The sequence below is a fragment of the Bombus terrestris genome, chromosome 11, assembly GCF_910591885.1.
Source record: "Bombus terrestris chromosome 11, iyBomTerr1.2, whole genome shotgun sequence".
In the NCBI taxonomy this organism is placed as follows: domain Eukaryota; kingdom Metazoa; phylum Arthropoda; class Insecta; order Hymenoptera; family Apidae; genus Bombus; species Bombus terrestris.
In genome coordinates, this window is record NC_063279.1 from 13,347,175 (window position 1) to 13,373,008 (window position 25,834).

General features: G+C 35.8%; 1 long non-coding RNA gene across 2 annotated transcripts in view; it reads right to left on the bottom strand.

Moving 5' to 3' along the window:
* Positions 1–24,031, bottom strand: part of LOC110119680 — an 86,902-nt gene extending 62,871 nt beyond the window's left edge. For both annotated transcript variants that reach the window (XR_007225639.1, XR_007225638.1), the window contains exons 1-2: positions 23,888–24,031; positions 23,701–23,794 (exon numbers count right to left, since the gene is read on the bottom strand). This is a non-coding gene — a long non-coding RNA (uncharacterized LOC110119680). The remainder of the gene's footprint in view (positions 1–23,700; positions 23,795–23,887) is intronic.
* Between the last annotated feature and the right edge of the window lie 1,803 nt (positions 24,032–25,834).

Here is a 25,834-nt window from a genome sequence, read left to right on the forward strand (position 1 = left end):
GAGTTATTGCCCATTACGGCGAAACATGGTATAAGAGGTACTCGATGACCGCTTCCACGGGCGAATGACCTTTGGTGGGGGGGGGGGCGACCACACATAACTAGTTTTCCTTCCCGACATCATCGTCAAAGAATAACGCTTTGCTAAAAACACTTTCTACATCTATCACACATAACATTCGTAGACATTTATATTCTTCAAAGATTGTTGAAAAGAAATAGTTATATTTTAATTGATAACTCAGTGATAAGCGATATTGTAATTGTTAACTCGGTGTGAACCATCCCTATTATTTTAACCGAAATAGGCGATCGGCTGATTCGTGGCGTCGATTATCGTATCGAGACGAGAAATTACGACTGTCGTTGACACGCTATACTGCGAACGCATCTCGCCGCGAATACGGTCGAACAGAAGTACATTGAACAACAAGGAAATTACTTTATATTTATACTTATATATCAAGTTTCATTTTTCATTTTTCACTTTCAAGTTTCATTTAATGTAGACCAGCCGAATATTATATTAACACGTTGAATGCCACGCCAGTTTGACAAGATTTGGCGGTGGTGCCACGATGAATTTTTTATTATGAGATACATATAATGTTGAAATATTACCTACAAGAGATATATTCCGCTGTATAATCACCATTAACACTTTGACTGCCACGTTGGTCATATATGACCTGCCACGGTTTCTCCTTTGACGCCACGATGGTCATTGGTGACCGGAGCGCTTGAAACATTTTGAATATAACTGATATGGAAGATACTATATGGAAGATATAATGGAAGATACTTTGAAACAAAAAGTGTCCCATTGAACAATTAAACATTGTTATTAGAACATCAATAAGAAAAAAGAATGATAACAGATCTTGCATATAACGGTGCACTGTGTTTGCATCCATATCTTTGAGGGGTAATCTACGAATATTATTATAAACACACCTTAGAAAATTATCGTAAATGCTGGTTTATAATCATGTAATTGAAGTTAGAATTGCGCACATATCTTACTATTATATATAGAATGAGCAAATACTGTTTACTAATATCTTCTACACGTTTCAACAATATATTCTGGACGTTTTGCTTACTACGAAATAGCAAATGCGAATGGTTTGTTGAAATAAACGAAGACTTGTTATAATATGTCGCTATCAACTGTTAGCAAGGCGCCAAGGTGATCAACCGTGACTATCAATAGGATAAACGGTCCATTCTGGAAGAATGTTGTCTTATATCATCAATTTATTATTATTTTGCCATTATATGCTTTGCATAATAAAAATACTCCCGTGGCAAAACTTCATGTAATTTCAGCGTGGCAGTCAGAGTGTTAATATCTATAATTGACTAAACTGCAACCGTAAAAATCCAATATCCGAAAATAGTAGAAAACAAAACTATCCGTAATAAATACTATTACTACTAGAAACGCGTTGAAATTTCATAACAGATCAATATACATACAAAATTCTCTTTTAAAGAAGGAAGTAGATCGAGATACGAAGTTAGTATATATATATGTATTACTACAGACGGGGACATAAGAGAAGAAGAATAAAAGAGGGATGAAAAGCGAAACAGCAGCCGCTGAGTGGAAGTCGCATACGAAGCTCTGGGTAACTTATCACTTTCCCTTAATCCGGATCAGCGGGACGACGGAACACCGGGCGATGTTCAGGCTTGCACCGTTAAATATTCAGAAGAAGTCTGGCCCGGTGTAAATCAGAGAGGCAAACCGCCCTCTCTGCCAACCCCTTCTTGGCTCTCCGATGCATTGCTCCCACGTGGATGCTTCGATACACATACATGCATTCGACTATACGACTCATCCCAACATGCTCTTTTTCGACATGGACGAGCCAATGAGATTTAACTACCATTCTTTGTTATTTACACCCGCTGTCCACCGTGAAAAAGAGAAGGGCCGTGAACAAAGCGCGCGCTATTCGAATAAAAGTGAGGTCGTTTAATGTGGCCCCCGAGTAATTGTTTAATTCCATTGCCGAGAGAATGGAGCCACGAGATTTTGGAGCGATGGTATCTTGGAAAGTGTAAAAGAAAGGAAAGGATAGATTATTTCTATGGAAGGGTTAGGTTAAGGTTAAACCACTTGACTATCCCGTTCAACGAAGAACTGTGAAAATGCTGATTATGAAATTGTACAAATTGTTAAAAAACTAAAACTAGGAAAATAAAACTTTTAGATATACGTAATATTGTAAAAAGCTATTTTCCACATTTCGATTTACCCATAAACGCACAAGCGTTTCTCGGTCTAATCACCAGCTTATAAACTTGCATGCACTTCGAAACGACGAGCGACGAATTCTTCGTGTTATTCTTAAGGGGTGGCATGACGGAGAGTAGAACACAAAGGAGGGGGGAAAAGGCGAGTCTCTTATTGGGGTCCAAGAAATATATGGGCGGAAATAAGCCCCTGGCATCGTCAAGATGAAAGGACGATAAAGGCAGGTCGAGTGACCGGAGGCATGCAAATTGATAGTAATAGCTATCCTCCACTGTCTCTCTACCTTCGAGTCCCTTTTCCATGTTCTTTAGAGGATTCCCCCCTCGTGCCACATCCTTGGAATCCTCGCGTGCGCCATGTGACATCGATCATTTTGATTTACCACCGTTTACGTTATTATCCGCAGGAAACGCAACGAGACAAAAGGAACTACTCTATCTTGATTATGCCAACTGCCGACTGATTTGTATGTTTTCGACATCGATACGAGTTTCAGTTTCAGTTTCAATCCATATTTCGTGTGTTTGCCTTCTTTTAGGGGGAAGAAGAAATATTATCGTAAGTACTTGGAAGAATGTTTTTAGATAAGGAATGTATGTATACAAATGAACTAATCATGCTTGAAGAGATTTGATTATGTTTGAGATGGAGAATACTAAAGAATGCAAAATATCGAGAATACAAAATGGTTATTCTTAATCGAATTTTATTAACTTGGGACATTTACGAAGTTTTTATGCAATAACTTCGCTAATAAATTTTCAGTTTCGAATGTTTGGAGTGGTGTAACTGAAATCCTCAAATTTCCAAGTTTCTTTAGACTACTCGCAAAAAAATCACAACTTATATCAAAAAGACCAAAACTAAAAAGCAAAGCAAACAAATGTAAAATAAAAAGCCACTCCGTCATTATTCACGCAGCTCAAGAATCACGAGTTTCTTGATAACAAGCATTCATCAGCGAGGGAGCCGCGACAAAACATTTTTGATTCGTTAGAAAAGTTCAGCGAGAAGCAGAATCGTTGCTTTTCGGGTGAAACTGTGCGCATAGCGACCAAGAGCCGAGGCATGAAAAAGATTTTCAAGCGGCGCTGGTCTTTTCCCCGTTCTGGGTTCGGTGAAAGACTTTCGCCACGCGGAGAAGTTGCCCGCTGGAAAATACCTGGATACGTAGGGAACCACTCGACCCAAAAAGCATTCGAGGAGGTTGTCGACGAAATATGAACGACTGGCATGAATACAAGCCAGCGGGATCGGGTTTGCACGCGTTATTCATCCTTGCGGGGTTGTTTCACCGCCGACACGCCGCGCCACGAAAAGTACAGGCGCAAAAGTATGCGACCTCTTGAAAATCCGCGAGAGCATCACTCGAAACTTAAAACTTGCGGAATGTAGGTACTGAAACATATGCTTCTTTACCGCGCGTATTTCGCCCCGGGGCTAGATACTCTCTCAAGATCGGACCAGTTCCCATAAAACTACCAACTACGCGGACGACTCTTCGGTTTTGACCCTGTTTCGTCTACACGATTCTTTAATTCAAAGATATGAAATTGGAAATACGAAATATATTTCGAATGTTTTATGAATATCGTTGCCACATTTTTCCGATATAAAAATTATAGGAGAAGATTAGGTACACCTAACATCTAAAATATGACAATCGATACCTTTGAAATCAATGTTTTTTTTTTTAATATTTCTCAAGAGAAATCTCGCAACTAAATTTAATAAGAAGTTTTAGCGATGCGATTACTTAAGCGTAACTTGAAAATTATCCACGTGAAAACGTCCACATAAATAATCCGTAATATACATAATCATATTTCGCTAGTTATATTTTACAAAATATAGAACTTTGTTTAAAGATTTGAGACGTAATCGGTGATTCGACGTCTAATAGAGGGTGAAAAGAGAAAACGAAATAATTCCAGTGGAAAGATTACGTCATAAACAATCACTGAAACTCGACGTGTCAATAGGAGGATTAAGATTCATCGTCTTTCACCAGGATGGGATACACGCTCACAATGTTTTACGTTACGGAGGAAAATGGTATTCCGGTTGGCTCAGTCACAGTCCCTGATGACTGTGTAAAGAGCTTGGTATCCATCAACCCACATTGTTCCCCCTCATCCCTTTCATTACTCTAACCCGCCTTACCACTCTATACCCTATCACACTTGCTGCCGCTTACCGTGGAACTTCTTTGTCCCGAAAATGGGATCGTCGCAGAACCATTGAAAACGGGCTAGATCGTTACACATTCTTGCTCTTTAAGCACAACTTTACCTCTAAACTGCGTCGTCAGTCCCTATTACATTATTACGATATCTATGTTTCATTTATTCATCATCTATGTTTTATTTAGATCATTGGTAAAATATATGATAAGCAATTTTCATGTGCAATAGCTAATTTTATAGTCTATGAAAACTATCCTTTTAATTGGCTGTATTATATGTATTTTTGCACGCTAGTGAACATTTAGAAAACGATTCCTTAATTGAATAAATATAAACATTAACATTATATATGTGATATTACAAGTAAATGGGCGATAAATCTATAAAATTTTATGCATAACCAATTAATATTCTTGTTAATATTGTTGTTCATATTTATGTAATTATGATTGTCGTTAATATTAATATCTACAGTAATTATTAATTAAAAATGCTGAATAAATTCAACGTCATATATTGATATGTAAATATAAATAATTTTGTAACAAAGTGTGTTTTTAAGCAGACTATTGTGACGGGCTATAAGTACGTTAAATCAGGTATTGATATAATAAAATCGTCCAAGAACTTGGATATTCTTAAACTAACGAAATATTTAAAGAAATATACTAAAACCATTTCTGTTCGTCTACACTGTTTCCTTTTCATGAAAAGCCATTTGAAATCTTGATCTCTTTAGACCGTATAAATCAAAAGATTCAACGTCCTTTTACCAATTAAGGTATCCCATTCCTGAGCAACCTTAAAAAAGAGAGAAGAAAAAAAGGAATCTCTCAAGGAGAGCTTTCAAGCTTTCCATTTTCATATCCAACGATTTCCTGAACGTCTAACGATCATTATGCCTGTCTACTCGGTCGTGATGAAAATCTCATACCGGATAATGAAAATCATTCAAATTGTATTTATGAATTCGAAAGTTTTTCCTACAAACCACAGCGCCGCGGCCGAGCCCGTAAGAAACTTTAAATAAAATTCATTTGAGAGATTCGTGATCCGGCATTACCATAAATTTGCAAGCTATCCACCACGGTCTTGGAATTTATTTCAGCTTCAGCTAGCAGGACAATCCTGAGAGAATCTCGAAATTCTGCCGTGAACGCACTTACGAACTTCTTTTCTATCGTAATGGTACTTATAAGTTGTTAGACGGATAAGGAGGACATTGTTATACATATAATGCTCGATTATAACACAGATTGAGCTAATTTTAGGAACCTACCTTTTTTCATAAATGAAATTTTAACTACGCAATTTGCTTTACAAACCGATAAGTTATAGATAGACATCGGAAAAGATTTGTTTTATCTACTAAATATTATAAAAGCATTATACCTTGGATATTTTATATTTTTCTATATATTATATTCGTCCTATAGATTTTTGCAAGTCTAATTTTTCTATAGATGCATAAATATTTGCAGTATAAGTACAGATGTAGAAACGCATTTTATTAATACAGAAAACACGCAACGTAATCAGTATGATCGCTGAATTCAATGATCTCGATGTAACAACACGTTGAGCGCGACATGGGACATTTCTACGCGTGGAGCGGTAGTGTCGTTCTCCTCGTACTCGTAATGTAATGTCCTCGCGAGAACGTACCGGGAACTACATTATCCCCTGTTGCACGCCGGCTACATCCCCTGACCAATTGTCCCGGTTGTAAATTACCAGGGCCAGACCCGAATTCCGCGTGGGATTCCTCGTCGTCGCACTTACAAGCACGTGTGCGTGCTCTTGAACGCGTAAACATCTCGGCCCAGTGCCAGTCTACGGATTATGCACGTGAATTTCGAAGGTCGACACTCTCTACACAGACACGAATACGACGAGAATACAGGTGCTAGAAGCAATCGACGACAAGGAGCACCTCGATGCTTCAAGTCTTTCTTGCACAAGTGGCGCGACTTTTTTATTAATTTCTCTAATGTTACAAATTGAAGGGAATATAAATGAAGGATTTTGTCATTCTGATTATATTGCAAGGTATGATAAAAATGACAAAGAATGTTTCTTACTAGATTCTTGAATTGTAATAATTGGCGATAAAGATCGAACCAAATACACCTACTATGAATAAACAAATATGTTTCACCCTCTGAGGGTCTGAGGGTATATATTATAGTACTTATACATATATTATATACATTGTATATACAGAAACACGTATTAAATACTATTTCGTGCATTTTTGAATATTCTTTGCATTCTATACATAATCGTACAGTTAAATTTTTCAGAAATGCATGGATATCTTATGAATCGGTACGCATCAGCTACAAACCTGAATCTTTCACAGAGTACAAATTACCACCAATAATTACACCTCTAAGAGTAACATTCCTTCATCAGAAAACCATTTGCTTTCCCGAAGAGAGCTCACTGCGTCGAGATACCGATCGACGGAATCTTCGCACGTTTGCTCGTTTACACGCTTCCTGCTGGTTGCCCTCCGCCTTCTTCTACTACCTTCTCTCTACACCTGGTATAATTCCCCATTTAACATCCGGTTCTCGTACTAACGATATATCGGCAATTGCGCTCAGTTCCCTTCGTTCCAACCAGCACGTCTTCTATTCCCATCTTCTCTTCTTCCTTCCTGTTAGTAGGATTTCCTACAAGCGTTAGACTCGTACGTTTGACGTATGCTTTCACTGCTTTCGACTAGATACGACGGCCATATGTAGATAAGATTTTCTACAAGCGTGAAGCAGTACAACTTTTGTATTTTTAATTAGCCCCTTTAGAATCACGAAATTTTAGAATTAGCATTCTTCTGGATTCTTAATAATCAGGACATTCAGGAATTATTTTCGTAGGACTCTCGAATTCTTAGCTTTAAGAAGCTAGAGATGTATGAAATATTAGTATCCACTAAGGGATAATATATAAGTATTTTCGTGAAATTCCAAAACGTCTCATATACACATAAGATTCGTCAATGTTTTCTGATAACTAACTAAATATTTTGTGAACCACTGTTAGAAATTCGAGGATTAGGCCGGATGCGCGCCCATAGGCAGGAAGCGCATGCGTCGCAGGAAACGGTACGCATTGCGGTTGTAATATCGTGGCTCGGTCGTTTCACCACTGCGAAGATATAGTTAAAGCCCTACTGTGGCTTCTGCATCTCTGTTTCTCTTTCTGTTAGCCTCCTCGCGATTCTCTCTAGCCGAACATATAACGACGCCACCTTTTGCCATCTTACCGAATTGGGACGAAGAAACGAGGGAATCTGGAGGAGGAAAATGTAGAAACGACCGGAGAACTTGGCGAGAGCTTTGTATTATTATATAGCGCTGGTATGTCGCGCGACTTGAAAACCGCGCCGAAGGATAGCGAACACGTCCGAATCACTGACGATTATTGCCGAAAAATTCCGAAGTATGGAAAGTTGATAACTTGCGCGCAACTTACTGGATTATTCAAAATAATTCATAGCGTGTTTGACAGTCGGTATTAATTTCAGGTCATTGTTTTAAAAATGTATCGAAGATAGTATATGTATAATTAATACATCTGTGTTTTGACCCATGCAGTTTCGAAAACGGGTACACATATACTAACATATTCGTGGTTTCATGTGATTATTGATGTATAACGCTTTCATTAAGCAGCATACTTTTGTATGTAAAATAACATGGAAAAGAGAAAATCGATTTTGATTCTAAATTTCAAACAACGCATCGAATTTGAATTCAGTTGCATTCGACAAAATACTTGTCAGTATGTAATAATGCTTTGTGTTCCTCCGAACACCGACAAATGTAGCCGCGAAATTTGGCATAATGGATCATGCATGCAATCGGACGAAATAAACGCTACAAGATTAAAATAAACTCCTGCTTTTCAAAATATTCACATTGCAAATAAATATTGTACAATATATTGAATTAGTAAAAATCGAAGGCGCAATTTATTTTTGTATATATGGTAGCGAATGAAAAAAATATTTAGAAGATAGTCGATATTGAAAAATATCATAATTTTACAAAAAACAGAATATCGAATATATACGATGAATTGATATAATATACCTATACGCCAGGACAGATGACTGTTAAAAATTGAAAAAAATTTCGATAGAGATCGAGGATAAAAATTGCTAATACTTACATACGCTAGAAATAATTTTACATTTACTTCTGCCCTTAACAATATAAAAAGGAAACATACACATTAAAAAGATCATATACAACACTAAATTGGTTTTCTGCAAGAATTAAATTGCTTGGAAAAGCTGAAAAGAAGAAAGCAATCCTACTTAAGATATACCACTTCTTGTATTTGATTACACGAACGTACTCTTGCTCTAAAATACGAAGCAATTAACAAGGGTCGAAATCTCAACCGAGAAACTAGAATCGGAAAACAGAGGAAAGGGGTTGAACACGACCCCCGGTTTCTTCGTTCGTTCACAAAACTTCCAGGCATCCCGTTTAAACTCGCTCGATTTCTCCTGTGCACGCGCACTTACCGGCGCGATTATTGTTTCCGGCATGCCGGAACATATATCCGGTAGCACATTTCGCGCGGTATTAAGGCGCCTATATTCTCAGACAACAACAACTCTACTCTCCAAGGAGACAAAGTTGGATCGGTGTTCTATGTTACGGCTATGGGCTAACAACAACGCTCAAGGGAACCAGAAACGACATAGGCATTCAACAGCCTTGATGCAACTACACTAACTTTCAAGAGTACGTATCGCTCATTTGCTGCAACAATAAATTAAAAAATCACGATTTTAGGAGAAAGAAGATTTTAGAGTTTGAATGTTTCGTTACAATTTTGTATGAAAAATTTCACTAAAATGTCAAATTTGTATAATAATTTAACTAATACTTGGTACTAATAATTTATATATCAATTTAACTAAGAAGGTAATAATTATTTATTATATTGTTAATTTATCATTAATTTGTACACTTTGGTTAAATTCACATATTATTATTACCACAAATAGATCAAAATGGTATTTCTGTACGGTAGAATACAAGCTTTCAATGAAGCCCCACATGGAATAGAACAACATAGCCTGTAGATCTCTTGCATTGATCTCACAGGGCTCTGATTAGGCCTATAATACTTTGCTCTTATGACAACATCACACAATTTGCTTCCTACTTGATGCCGCTTTGAGTATATTGAGTATATTTATTATCGAAACATGTTATATAACTTTACTATGTAACGTATGTTGCTATATGTACAGTGTACTTGCAGCTTAAGAAAAGAATAGAGAGATTCGAAGGGGTTGAAGGGAGGAGAAGAGTTGCATAATCACAGGATTTCGACGGTATCTTTCCTTCTTAATGTAGCTGCATTAATTAACCGCCGAAGCGAGACTTGCCGGGAATATTTCTCCGGTCGTTTCTTAAGAGGACCTTGGGCGATCCAGAGGATACCCGGTGAATTTCCAAAGCGTAACGCTGAAAACATAAATTAGAGGCCTAAAGCGCGAGAATAATTCCTCGTGTGATGGAGAAAGCACGCTAACAGACTACGCGATTGGAGTATATAGAAACATTGCTTTAAATTGCATGTTCCATCAAGTTACTGGAAATACACGTAAAAAAATCGTAGTAAGGTTACTTCATTAGAAACATATTTTTTAATAAAAATCAAAGCATACAGTATATGTATATACAACTATGTTGTACGTTTGCACGTATATGAAAGTTTCCATCGACGTGATCCACATAGCAGAAGCCTTATAGAAATGTCTGTATTATTGAATCGTAACTTTTAATTTGAAGTTCTACACGGATCGAGAAAATACGCAAACGGAACCAATAACACGTCCTACTTCCTACATCTGATCTTACTTTGAAACTTTTGCAAACAAGTCCACGCAACTTTCCGGTGTATAGCATAAGAAATCGAAGCAAAGTACCTTGCAAGTTTCAATCGAATCCTCTTGTGATTTTTACAATTAGCTTTTATAAACTTTTGCGTGGTCACCTTGCACGAATGGAAAATCATGATCGGCCAATGATTTGCTGGATGATTTAAACAAATTATTTCATCTTATATGGAACCGAAAAGTGTCCTAATAGTTATGAACAATAGTAACGTACACCACAAAGCACAGATCTATATCTACGTCTCCTTATACTGACTACTATCTTGGAACGACGATTAGTTCGGTTTTCCTCGGATCTGTAACTCGTTGTCGTGACGTTCTCCGTGTCTCTCATTTTCACCGTCTGCGTTTCTTCCTTGATTTTTTCCGGGGGCAGGTCGAAGTCTGCGACGGCTCGTCCCATCATTCCCCCGGGTAAAGGCATTCTGGACCCTTACCTCTTACGGATCTTCACGTTGCAATAAATGGTTTCATTCTCAGCCTTGCGTCTCTCGATATAAAATCTCTCTCTCCCTTCTAACTCTTGTCGGAGAAAGAAAGAGAGAAAAAGTGGAGCAACGGCGTGCGACGATGAACGGATGGAATCAGAAAAATGCAGGCATCTCCGGGGAAATTAACGTAATGAGGTAGTTCGATTCTTCTTAGAAGCCAAGCTATATCCTCTTGCTCTCTCGTTCTTTCTCTCGATTCGTCGTTATTGGTTTCTTCGAATCGCTTACTTCCTTAATTCGTCTGGATCAGCCGCCAAGAATACCGGGTGTCTCGTTAAAGAGCGAGTTACTCTCTATCTAAAGAGCGTCCTACTAATTATACGAGTAAAGTGGACACTATCCCTCTCTCCGTTTTCGAATTTAGACGGACGAGATAATTAAAGGGCTGCTTAGTCGGGCGATTTCGTCAGTCACTTTGCTTAACCAGGCAATCCTTAATTTGTAAGTTTAACACTGAATTTCACCGTATCAGATAGCAATCAATACGTTTTATGGGAACTTTTGAATTTTAACTAATACGTGTTAAAGTTGAATTGGCTAATGTAAGCTAAATATTTTTTCCTTTGATTTAACCCCTTCCCGTATTTTAGCGAGTCAAACTCGCGATGAAGATTTTGGCTCAAACATGAATATCGCGAGTCTGACTCGCGACCAGATACTTGGGCCAAACATGAATATGAAACTCGCGATATTCGTGTTTGGCCCAAGTATCTGAACACGAGTCAGACTCGCGATATTCATGTTTGGGCCAAAATCTTCATCGCGAGTCTGACTCGCTAAAGTACGGGAAGGGGTTAATATCATTTCGTGACAATGAATTTTCTTCTGATAATATCTCTGTCGTAACTTCGGTACTCGTATCTATTTCAAACGTTTTCTTATCATAACATTTGCTCCTTGAAACGAATGTTAAATTATAGAAATATTTTTCTATAATTTAATCTGTTATATATGAAAAGACACAAAAATGAAGTACAAAAGCAAAAAGTAACGATGGTGGCAGAGATTGGAAAAGACGGACGCAAAGAGTTACTGATTTGAAAAGGTTTCACGTTTCTTTCATTATGCTCCTGAATTACGGGGAGCTGGATAGGATACTGGTAATACAAAATCGAATAACGATGCGAGAATCTTGACTCTTGTAACAGCTATTCTGGCGTAATTGCTTGGACTCGAGGAGAGTTCTTCTGAAAAGAAATCTCCTTTCGTTAGTTGGCAAATAAGTTTCCGGACGTTCAATGGTCGATCTCGTTTGCCTTGAACGTATGCCGAATCGAAGAAGGCAAACTTTCAATGGCCAATAAAAGGTGACTTTCATTTGTAATTCGTGCATCGATCAGAAGAAATTTTGTTGTCGACATTCACCACGGAGTGATCCTCATTCCACCTTGTAAAAGTTCCAGTAACTAAATCTTTTCGTATCGTTTTCGTACAATTTATTCGTTGAAAAAAAAAACAGTCAATCGAATTAATTAACGAATGTTACGAGAGCTTGCAACCAGATTATATAACTTTGAGAGTTACTCGATAGTGAAATATGTTTACTTTTGTTTGTCTGATCGTAATATTCGAGTTAATCATACATATGTCACGAAATAACAAACTCTCGAAACTGTGACAAACACCATCACTTTTTCTTTCAACAACAATTCGTTCTCGATCGTTATTTTTTGATATTGTTAGAGTGGGATTCGAACCTTTTATTACAAATATTAGCTAACGTACACATGGTGCTAATGTTGCACCACTGTGATCGTCACAGTGTTAAAGGGTTATTTCCACTTGGAGAGATTAAAAGAATCGATGTATTAATTGAAAGATTGCAATCCGGTAGAATAGAAATAAATAAATATTTTTACAGTACATATATAACTAACTATATTCTAATTTTCTACACATAATAACTGAAATGTTAATATTGGTCAAAGTAATCACCGTAAGAATTGATATTAAAAAGAAAGTCATCTGTTCAAAAATATCAATTTCTCTCTTACGAAGAAGAATCGTTTCAAAACATTTTCTTAAGAAGAATAGTAATGGAAGAAGGAAAGGAAGAGAGGGAATTGTATAGTCGATTTGCGAGCCTTCGTTCGTTAAGGCAGTAAATTATTTTCCTAATTTGCGAGAATGCCTATGAGAAAACGAAGGGGAAGAGAGTGAGGAAAGGCTCGAAGGGAAAAACTTACGAAGGGAGAGAAAGCCGTTGAACGACGGTGTGTTCCCTCGGTATTTCGTGGTAAGAGGGCCGATTATAACAAGTGCATTAAAACTCGCAAGTCCGGATCCGTCGTCGTCCTCGTCGTCAACTTTTAATAGAATCCTTCTCCCGCCTCTCCCGGACAATTGAACTGCAATGGCAGCTTAAGGAAAGGGCCACGTTACCGAGAGAAATGGATGGACTTTCTTAAACAACTATTCGAGTTAGATAAAGAAACATGAATATGAATCAAGACGAAATAAGGATGGATGATGGAAATCGAATATGAGGTAAATAAAAAATTTTTCATTTTTAAAAGAATACAATTTTAAGTTCTGTGTAAATAAAATTTTAGTATATTAGGTATAGACGTTAGATGTATAAATAGAACCTAAATAGAAATATAATTCTTCATGTTGGATATGTATCTTCATATATTTTGAGAGTCATTTCCACCAAACCTACGTAAGATACTTTATATTTGTTGGTATTTTGGAGACAAATAAAAGAATGTGGCACCTCAAGCCTTATAAGACCGGAAATTTTTAATTCCAGTAATAAAGTTTCCGCATTACGAACTCTCCATAACCTTGCGCCCGCTGATTCAGAAAGTAAGCCGTAACTTTACGAAATTGAAGCCATAAACTAAATCCTGCATTATACTCTACAAACTTTTATTATGGTGTATGATGTACCATGTAAAAATGATTTTCAAAATTATTTCTCGTTCCAAATTCCAAATTGTCCTTGAAATAATATTACTATAATATTGGTAAAAAATATATAATATTGACACACGAGATTAATGAGTTATTTAAACTACACGTACCAACTTTTACTTATTATTTTTTCCAAATGAATTTTGACTTCCGATAAAACATACGCACATTGTAAAATATAAAAATTAACGAACAGAAATATCAACGACGATAGAGAGAAAAACAGAAAGAATTCCAATTTAGTTGGTTAAAATCTTCTAGAATTATCGTACGATACTATAAACATTGAGGAAATAAATTCCTAAGCTGTCTCGTAACAACGTCCCTAATGTAACCTAGCCTTCAAGCAACAACACGAAAACGAGAAAACGAAAAGCCAGATTAATAATACAGCCTTAGTATCATTAGCCGCGGTAATGGTGTGAACTTTTAATTAGTTGCGCAGTTTCATTCGGAAACACTTGCACGAGCAGCAAATCCATTGTGTTTTTATTCATGGCCCAAGAGATAGGCAACAGTCCTATCTTCTCCTCTCTACCGTGCTAACCAGAAAAGCCCCCAGGGTCAGAAACTTTAACTTTCTTCTATCCCTTCTGCCCTTTCCCTAAGAACCCCTTAGAAAGAGGCGCCACGTATTTGTCCATTAACACTCTTAAACACAGAACGTTCATCGTTTCCTATTTTGTTCCTCCAATGACATTACCTACCGGTGCGTCTGCACGCGACATTCAACCTCCTAATTCATTAAAAAGTATACTCTATCGTATAAGCTAAATGTTTACGTTACAAATTACTCGAAAAGTTTACCACTGTATAAATTACATTACTGTATTATAAGAAGATTGAAAAATCTACGTTGTAGTGATTAAATTGCATAATGGATTGCAATTTATATGCATAATTTATCCTTTTATGGACGCGCATAATGAAACAGAACTTAAATAGAGATTCGTTTTGCCTATTAAAAAATTGTTGCAACATACGATTGTAAATATTCACAGGTGGAGATCGTGTCGTCGCGTCGCCCGAAATCGTCAAAATCAAGAATCACAGTCCTTTCCTAGATAATGGTCTATAGTCCTTAAAAGGATTCGGTTTGCTAATCCCTTCACAATCCGGCCATAAACCCAAACACTCTTTGCCTGAAACCATCGTGGTCCATCGAATGGAGCCGCGCGCACCGGTATAAAACGAGTTTGGATGGGTTTAATTACTCAGCTCTCGACCGTCGATGTAAATGATGGCCATTAAATCGCGGGGCTCGATGTTTACCTCGAAACCACGAAAGTGGAGAGCAATACGTTGGAGAAGAACAGTTCGCGTTCACCAGGCAGTGGAAGAGAGCCTCGATTTTTATCAGCAACGATACTCCCCAAACGATTTTCTATTCGCGAAATCAATATGAGCAACGATTCTCCGTTTGGATTTAAATCGAGTGGCCCTCTCTCTCCGTTAATTTGCTTAATGGGCAAGTACGCTGGAATACGCTGACGGGGAATGCTATTTATCACGATTTTAATTGCCCGCTTACGAACACACGCGAACCGTTTCACCTGTAATCCGTATAAATGCGAACCTAAGAGGTTCGAACGCTCTGTGAATTTTAGGATTGTGTTAGTTGCTGGCTCGTGGCCGATTGTTTCATTAAAATCCAGTTGCTATTATTATTAAATGATTTAGTAGCCTGATTAAATGAAAGTGGATGATATTGATGATCTACAATTAAATGTTCCTCGTTTGAACCTTTGTAATAGGATTCACTTTAAGAGAAATTTCTAACTCGTACATGTTTATTTCCAATTAAAATATTCTTAATTCTATAAAATCGCAGAACAATTCTTTCTTGTTACTTTATCACCAATGTTTATTACCGTGCTTGTTCCTCGTCTCAATAATGATAGTCAATTCTAGAACAATCACACAGATCGAATAATAGATAATCATGTAAATTCTTTAAACGGTTCAAATGTTCGAAATTCCCGATCGTTTACCAGAAGGTGGAAAGTAAAAAGAGAAAATCACAGAAGCAGCATGGAACGTATAATTCGCGAAGTTACAATTTTACGGGATATCTACGGGTCTGGAAACCCTCATATTATGCGTGTATCCACCATATATCAGTCTTACAGCACTCCTGATAACAATTTCATACGGGGATTACGGGGACGTTGGAGGTTGTCGAGGGTGAGAAGAGACACACGCATGAGTGCACCACTCTAGCGAAAGCGAAAGGGATAATCCTCTGAATAATGCGCATGCTGTTACTGCAATATTAATCGGTTTCGAAAGGAAAACACCGAATGCTTTTGACTCCGGAGCTTTTATGCAAAGAAAGCGTCCACGTTGGCCACCCTCTTTCAAAACAAGCGAGACGTTCTCCACGTGTTTCGCGTCACGTGACTCGAGGAACGGATGGGACAGCCGAAAGTGTAAGTGAACGAGTAATCTTCCTAGGATCGATATACACTCACAGGATTCACAGCCTGATACAGTTAATACAAAATTCATTGAACTTTATTATAATATCTCAAATTTAAAAGATGTACATATGCAGATTTCTGTGAGTGTACGTGCCTTTCATTTAATGTTTTAATTAGATCAGATAATTAATAAATAATTTCGTCACTTAAAGATTTATGTTATTTTGGATAATAATGAATTCACCTTCACCTAATGTTTCATTATTTGATTAATTGATCGACTAGCTAGACACATCGTATATTTATACATTTCTGAATATCTTAGCTCATTTCAATATTTCTTATAACAATGATTAAGTAAATCTCTATTCGAAAATATATAAAATATATAAATTAAAATTTTCAGAAATTCAAACATTTACAACAAAAACACCATTCAAAGGTATAAAATGGTTATACTCATGGATAGCCTACTCATAGGAATAGAATCGAACGATAGAATAGTCGGTGTTACGATGAACAAGGGTTCGCAAGGTTTTTCACGGTCGAGTCGCGGTGATCGAATTCGCAAGTCGCAGGAAATGACGGGAGCCCTTTATCCAGAGACCTGACTGGATGAACTCTGAAATGGTGGTGGATTACAATGTCACATGGGTCGGCACCGGTAGCCAAGGGGCGCCAAATATATTGTCTGTCGCATGCATCGCGTACGCGTACATACAGCCCTGAGGCTAGCGAGCGTAACGCTGACGCGACAGATTGGCTCGGATAAATTAATTTCATTTACCGGTGATTTAGGCGATCTGCGAATACCAGGGGATCCCCATTTGACATTCTACACGCACCCCCATGGCGAGCATCACTACTCAGAGGAACGTAGCTTCCCCTTTGCGTCTCAAGTGCATCTAGATACAATTTGTCTTCATACGTGCATCATTCGAACGATTTTTATCAATACTAGATCAAACAACTCCTAATGTCTAAAATTGTGTGATAAAATTGATTTAGGTATATATATACACATATAATCATGTTTCGATTTGAAGAGAACTTAAAGTTATTAAAATTACCGAAGAAAAAAAAATTACTGAATCGTACGAAGCTGTTTTTTTTCCTTTATATACGTAACATTTGTTCAATTCTGCTATTTTGTTATTTCTAGCGTTCTAATACAAATGAAGTATATTTTTAGTGTGTATCGAGATATAATTTAGCTGCGTTAATTTTTAGATGTCAGAATATTTGCCTATTTTTACTAAAATGTAATTTAATTACGAAATTATGAATGAAAATTATTTAAAACATAGATTTCCCAAATTATATTCATGTTTCATTTTGTATTAGAGAGCCTTTAAATTTGGTACTTTGAGGTAATTAAAATTGCTGAATTAGAAACACCGCTCGTTTCCGCACATCATCGAGTACAGAAGGAAACAGTTTCGCTAGTGGTGATCCACAACTTTCCAGCTGCACAACTCTGGTTTTAATACAATTACGGAAAAACCTAATACCCCACGGGAATGCTGTGTTTGTGTCAAAGATGGGTTTTCATCGTGATAGAAACAAAACCGTTGCACCAAGAGCAAGGTTTAATTAATTGTAAGTAGTACATCGTTAAGGCTTAAACAGAGAACCAAACGTGATATGTTACATTGGACAATAATCATGTTAAAAAAGTAAAGAATACTTGTACGATCAAATAAAAACTTTGTATTCATGTATTATCCTATAGGAACAATAGATTAAAATACCAAGTTTTGCAGTGATGATATTCTATAAAAATCTTGAAAGATCTATATTAATGATATTTTAATTAGAATTAGAGCAAATGTTCAATATGCTGAAACGTTATTCTGTTTGAAAATTCTGTAATAAACAGCGATTTGGCTCACTGTAGAGAAAGTAAAAGGAAAGAAAGAAGTTAGACCATTAAGAACCAACTTTACGCTATCGCAATATTTTGTTTTCCATTTTTTTCAAGTAATTGAAAATTGTTGAATCCTGTCTTTTAAAACTGTAATTATGAAAGTCCATGGAAATTCATAACATTATGACCATCTTCTTTTTTAAATAAAAAAGATATATCTTTAGTGCCTGATTTGTACAACGAACTTTTATAAAGTAAAATACTTTCATGATATTTGAATAGACTTATCGTCACTACTTTTTATACGCTCTTCATATATTCCGAAAAGTTTAAGCGTTGAAAGGTTAATGAGTTAAATTGCACATATCGCACGTGTTATATTCAACATTCTGTAATTTCTCATACGCATCACGTAACATAATGTCATTGCGTGCGGCTAAATAACACGCTAAACATGCTCAGTAAGGGAGAGTACATCAGTGAAATTCGTCGCGTGCCGCAACTTTCTTCCACAGCGATTATAAATCCCGTCGCGAGACAGTAGCAGGGACACGTATCTCTGAACATAATTTCCTGGAAACTTTTGGGGAAATCTTTTGATGCTAGGGCGGTGGAGCTTCTATTTCATTGTGCCAGTGCCTAATGTCGCGTCCTTTTCACGCCGGATGGTGCGGCTAAAAAACCTGGCGACCATTGCGTATCGCGAACACGTGCGGACCGGGGTTAATTTCCAGAGACGAATGTCACTTCTTAAACTCCCCTGTTTCCCAAAAAACTTTTTTAACTGTAATTGCGGCCCCTTCTTTTCGGACGCCGTTACCGTAATTTCAGACGGTTACTTGAAAATATCGCGACTACACGACGCAGTTTCTGCTTGCTGTTAAAATATATATCGCTCGAACTTACATCTGGTTTTTCTCGTTATAGTTTTATCTTTCCTAGTCTTACTTTTATAGAATATTTGAGAAACGATTATCTAAGTAACATACTATTTTGTTTCACTGCATGTTATTTTGTAATATAATAATAATGTTGTGATTTGAATAAACAAATGACTTCTCTGCAGATTGTTTTATCATTTAATTATCAAATGAAATAATTTGTCATTTTTACAGAATCATTTGGAGAGATGTTCACTGAAATATCTCAAATAATTTCTGATTCTACTGTGTCATTATTAATCATACCGTAAAATGCCAATTTCTTTACGATGTTTCGCGCATAAGTAAAACACTTCGACTATGTTATTAATCAAAGTAGAATATTTAAAATTTAAGTTACTTGTCATTTTATTTATAAAACTAGATTCATCTAAAATACAGAAAATTATTTGAAAATAATTTACTTGATCGTAACGAAGATAAAATTCCTGAAATCAAAATAAGCTATCAATATGATACAATCAAATTAAAATAAAAAGAATATAAAAGTAATTAAAACGATACTTCGTCCCAAATTATTATTTCTTATTCTCTCTCTCTCTCTCTCTCTCCCTCTCTCTCCCTCCCTCTCTCTCTCTCTCTCTCTCCCTCTCTCCCTCCCTCTCTCTCTCTCTCTCTCTCTCTCTCTCTGTGTTTAGGTATTTTTGTTTTTACTCTGTTCCCGTTTTCCTGTTATGTTATCTTCTTGTTGGCGATGCAAGGTCTCAAGGGAGTCCTTTGCTACATTCGACCCACAAATTTTTCCTCCGTGTTGTACCGATTTTCTACACGCTGCTGGAACCTTCTAAGAACTAGACGTGTTTACTATTTATAAAAGGGGAGGATACAAAGTGTTTGAGCTTCTCTTACCCGCCCTCTTACTAGCAACTTTCTACAATAATTTAAAAATATCAGTTGAAAGTTTTAGGAAAGTGAATTTTATTGGTTTTAATAAAAGACTCATAATTAATAAAAGAATACATTGGCGTAATTTAATTGTGAATATATACGTTGATTATAAACTTGAACACTAATAATTCTTCCATTTAAAATCATACATTATTATCGAAACATATGAAAAAGATTTGTAAAAGCATCAAAGAATATGAAAATTTCTATAAACTATAACAGTCTGACAAACTTGTTGGTTTTCTTTCAAAATACAGATTATTTAATCCTCAATAACCGTTTATTATTAAAAATCTATAAATGTATACTCTTAAGAATATCTCTAAAAGTAAAATGTCAATTATTCCAATAAAATACATATATTGTCCTAAAATAATTCTGATAAATCAAAATCTGAATTCATCACAAATCTTTTTTCGTTTCATCGATTTCATCATCTAAAATAAACAATAGCGAAATCACGAGAATTATAACTAAACGAATTGTAACGACTTAAGTTTGGAAGCTCATTTTATTCCAATTTAGGGAATTTAAGCGGTGCGACCGACTGCTAAAGCGGTCGGTACCCCTAGCGTCGATCAGGTAGGCCAGAACGGTGTAACGTGAAATTGGTACTTTGAAATTTCATTAGTGAAGTCAGGTGGCGTCACAGATTCAATTAGCTTTTTATTGGATTTCGAACTGTGCGAACTGTCAAAGCGATAACCGCTTGCCTGCTACCATCGCACTAACACTTACGTGCGTTGTATATACGAGTGTGTACGTATGCGTCAGACGAGACACCCTAAACGATCACCTTTTCATTTATCGGCTGCTCTTGTCCTATTAATGGTAAACGTCAGTTAGGAAAACAAAAATTAATGTTATCGATCCCTTCGATCACGTGAAAAAACTAAATTTTGCTTAGAATTCTTTTTAGAACATACATCTAATTGCTACACTAAAAAAAAGAAAAAAATACACTGCATAATAAGAAATACATTTCTTTTATACTAATAGCGTAGATAATTCAAAAAGATGTTTACAAGAAGCATTAAGATCTCATGATAGAAATATTTTTAAATATATCCGGACACAAAATCCTAAATACCTTGAAACAAAAAATATACATACAACATAATACACTTTTATTATCACTGACAACACAATTCATACAATATAATGTAGGTATGTGTTAATATCGTGATAAAAGTGTTAACAATATTACATAATATTCAATTAAATTATACGAAATATCCTACTGATGAAGCGTTATTAGAAGGAATGAAACAATATTTTCCATTGAATAGAGAGAGATCTAATCGCAATGAAGATCTGATTTATGTCGGATCATCCAATGTTTTACTTTCTTGCCTTCCGTCTTTGAAAGCCAGTTTGTCTAGACAGGAAACGAAAGCTCCATTTCTCGTTAAGTTACCATTGATAATGAGCGGGTTTCCCTAATTATTCACCGTTCTAACAGAATGGCTTACAAATAAAACTACTACCAGTAAATTCGCTTCTTTGCTCCACTTTTTTCTTTTTCTTTCTTTCTTTCTTTCTTTTGCTCGTTCAACGCACGATACCTTTTCATACAACACTGAATCGTGCTTATATAAGAAGCTTCGAAAGGTTCGAATTCACTTTTCAAATAAGAAATACTATACCTCGCATTCAAGAAGCTTCTAACAAGTACATACTTCATTTTATTTCAATATCATTTTGATTCCAAATTTGACTCGTGTGTCAATTTTATAATATAGTGATGATATTTTTATTTGTATTATTTAGTGATTAATAATTCCATAATTACTTTATAATTATTTATAAATAACAAAGTACAAGTGAATTATAACAAAATACGACCGATCTCATAAATAATTCATGACATAAACTACACAAACAACTGACCAACGAATACAATTTATAGTATGGGAAAAAATTAGCCATTGCCAACTTTCAAAAAAGTCAGTTTCCTAGAAATTGCTGCGTTTAGACAGAAAATATGTGGCGTGACGAAACTAGTCCATGGGTGACCCAGAAAGCGATAGAAAGTGAAAATAAAAGAAAAAGATAGACAGAAGCGAGAGGAAGGGCAAGTCGTTGATTTAATGCGGAATGAGTCCAATATTTTTCAATAAGGAAGTCCGAGACGCATTAATGGCACATGGGGTATATATATCATGACGATAATGACGCGCTTTGCAGCATCGCCACCCCAAACGTTGGGGATGAGTCTCACTGGTGGAACTTACTCACCAAGCCGAGCAAACCTTATAAATGCCATCGCAAAACCATAAACCTATAATGCACTACCCGAGCCAGCAGAGTTTTAGTTTTTGCCCCCATCTTCTCCCTTTCGTTTTCACGGAATGCCATGTTATAACGTGAAATGTCGCCGATCGTGACCTTAACCCTGCTGGCGTTCTTTCCAGTTATTCTCGACGCAATTGCATTTTTCTGAAGTTCAAAAATACATTGGATTTAATAAAAATGCATTAGTAACGTAGGTGATTAGAAATATTAAATATTTTTGAACAACTGAAATATAAAATTACTCACAATCACTCAAATAATTACCTACAAACATCTTATAAACAAGCCTCACAATCAAGCAACAAAACCCAACGCAGCCATTATGTAACTTCCTTTGCCGGCGTATATATCAAAGGCGACAAACAATGAAAGTTTTCGCCAAAATGAATGTCTTTTTTCCGCTTAATCACGGCGATTCCTCGTTAAACTGTCTTCCTACTCGCAGTTGGTACGACCATAAATTAGTGAGGACACCTTACCCGTTTTAGAATGAGCCAAAAGAACAAATAAAGAGAAATCACATCAGTCGAAGAGTCTGTGGTTTCGGTGGGTTCGCGACAGGTATTTAAGTAACAGCTTCGATAAATCACGTTAGTAACATGTAAATAGACAGACGATGCATCGCACAAAAGTTACGTTGTATCAAGTACTGCAGTGATACACTCTCGTTCATAAGTATTAGAACAATTACAGGAATTTATTAAAGCCTTTAATCATCAGATTTGAAATTTATGCAAATACAGAAACGACCATAGAATTTTAAGCTAAATAAAAGGTTCCTACATTCAACATTACTCGTCCTTTTGCGACTATTACAAATAATTTTGAAATATTTTTATAGAATGCAAAATCATGATCGGTTAATCGATTGGTTGGTGATTAAAACGAATTATTGAATCTTATACGAAATTAAGAAGCATTCCGATACTTATGAACAAGAGTGTATACGCGATCACCATTCTACAAACGAGACACTAAATTTCACAGGCAAAAAGAATTCCCTGTTTTTATCTCGGACGAGATGGCGTTAAGCTTAATTTTCTTTTAGCGAGACGCGGTCGAGCGTACACTTTAAGTCTGTGTGCGCTCGAGGAAGAAATTTATCGGCAGAGTAAAGAACTTTCGAAGATTAGCCGGTACTGCCAGTAGGATTTATCTTTCGATTATGGATCGCATTTTGGTGAACGTCCTACTGTTTTGGTTGTTCCACCATACTATTCTCCTTAAAATGTTCTGTCTACCATTTCGAAACTGAAGAACCTTCTTACGCAACTTAACAAATGCAACAATATTTCCCTTTCTCTAGAAAATATCTTTAATATCAATTTTTGAACTTTTATTCCTGTTTTCTTTTAGTTCTTTGTAGTTAAAATTATGTTATAAAAATAAAATTCTCTCTAATGATACCTGTATTTAACCATCATGAGGATTTCCTAAATATTTGTATGTGCATATGTATTGCATATATGTATTGTACGTATTAGATTTTTTAAGAGAAAACTAACCTGTACTGGAAACTTTACATACTCGTTCATATTAGTCGCTTCGTTGATATTCTCATTGAAGAATGTATTGATTTCATTCAGCTTTGAGATTGCACTATAAAGGAAAATTGTAATAATAGTTGTATTTAACCATTCTGAGAATTTCCTAAGTATATTTACATATCAGACTTCTAAAGAGAAAACTAACCTGTGTGGAAAACTGATTGATCGATATTCTTGTTGAAGAACATTTCTATTAACAATAATTATTTGGAAAAGTACTAGTTTTACAAACGAATACACTTAACAATAGTAATAATTGCAACAAACCGAAAACTAGACGTGCACAAAATGCCACCATGTTACAATCTTGCGCATATCATCTGCGCAGTGTAACATAAATCGATTATAGATCAATATCTAGTAGCGAGAGAGGCGCGTCACTTGAATTGAATTCTATTCCTACATTATAATAATGTACAATGTAAAATCACATTTAACTTAAGTATATATTCATTTTCCAAATTTTCTATTGCGTTAATGTACATCAAATGTTGTATAACTGTATTCTTTCTTCGAAATATCATATATATTTATCTTTTTATATTTTCAATTAATTCCTTATCCATACATAAAAATACTTATCTTTTTATATTTTCGATTAATTCCTTATCCATACATAAAAATATTCGGGTGAAGCGAACGTAACGACGAGTTCGTGCAACTCAATCAGCGCCAATTTGTCCGCATCTTATGAGATTAAGCCTTAGGAGGAGAGCGTAGTGTCAACTGTTGGTATACAGAGGGATGACGACGGTATGCTTGCGAACCGTCGTAATCCGCAATGTAAACAAATCCTCAGAATGTTCAATAAACGTCCAGTAAATACGATGGTGTACGCAACGTCGGCTCATATGCTTAACCGACGCTTCGTTTCCACTTTATCTGATGAACCGTTATGTGACATAATCGCTGGTCAGCTTGATTATAACTTTGCCTAATTATCTTCCATTTAAATCCTTCAGAAACGCGCACAACCATTATGATTCGATTACTTTATAGACTATATCACCGCTTAATTGTCATTTCGATAAACTAGCATTTATTAACAAACATGCTTATTATAAGTTGTCAAAGAATTTGGCACGACGTATTATGAATTAGGATATTAATCCTACACGTAGAAATGTCAAAAAGACATAACTACTATTAGTCTAATATCCAAAATTTTGTATCGAATAATAAAATTTTAAATATATCGAATGTTAACGATTCATTATACATTTTTATGGCATTCAATACACGTCATTTATAGAAAATTTCTTATACTTGATAATTAATTATACGATATTCCATATGCAGTAGAATACCTCGTCAAACTGATTTAAATATGGTAATGAATTTAAAATTAGAATATTTCTTAATAAAAATTGTAAATTTTCATGATGTTTATAACAGTTTCTTTTTTAATTCACTGATATAGAAGAGATAAAAATCACTTTTTATCATTTTTCAATCAGATAAGAAGGGGAAGAAGAAATCCTTTGAAATGGACTTCTGGAAGATCCATACCTTAAGGCGGCCTTATCTTTCTTGTCTTTTAGATTTGGGACCTTATCGATGCCATGAAAGCCTTCGAGGAGATTTGCCAGAATCTTTTCCTGGACCGTAAGAAAAAAAATATTACTAATACCGACGTATGATCGAATCTCGAAAATGCCATCCAGTAATTTGCTTCCTGTAAAAGTTATCGATATTGCCCGAGATAGTTATCGACGGCTATAAGTATAAAACTTCACTTCGGGGCGCACCGTTTTCCAATAACTCGAGATCATTATCTTTATTCATGCGTAAAAGATAAAGAAGGATAAAATTTATTTTACCCTATTGGCATTTTGCTAACCCTCGTTTTGGCGAAGCCAAAAATTCGAAACTGTTTCATTTTCTGAAAAAGATAACAAATATTCATTTAGTAAATAGATACACCTTTTTGGTAAATAACTTAACATATTTGAAGATTTAAAACACCTGTTATTGTATATAATTTACAGTTTTATGGAGGTTTGCTATTTTGAAGAAAATTGATTGTGATTTTGAATTATCAGAACGACATGTGTACATATACGACATACAAGCAATCAGACAAATTATGAAA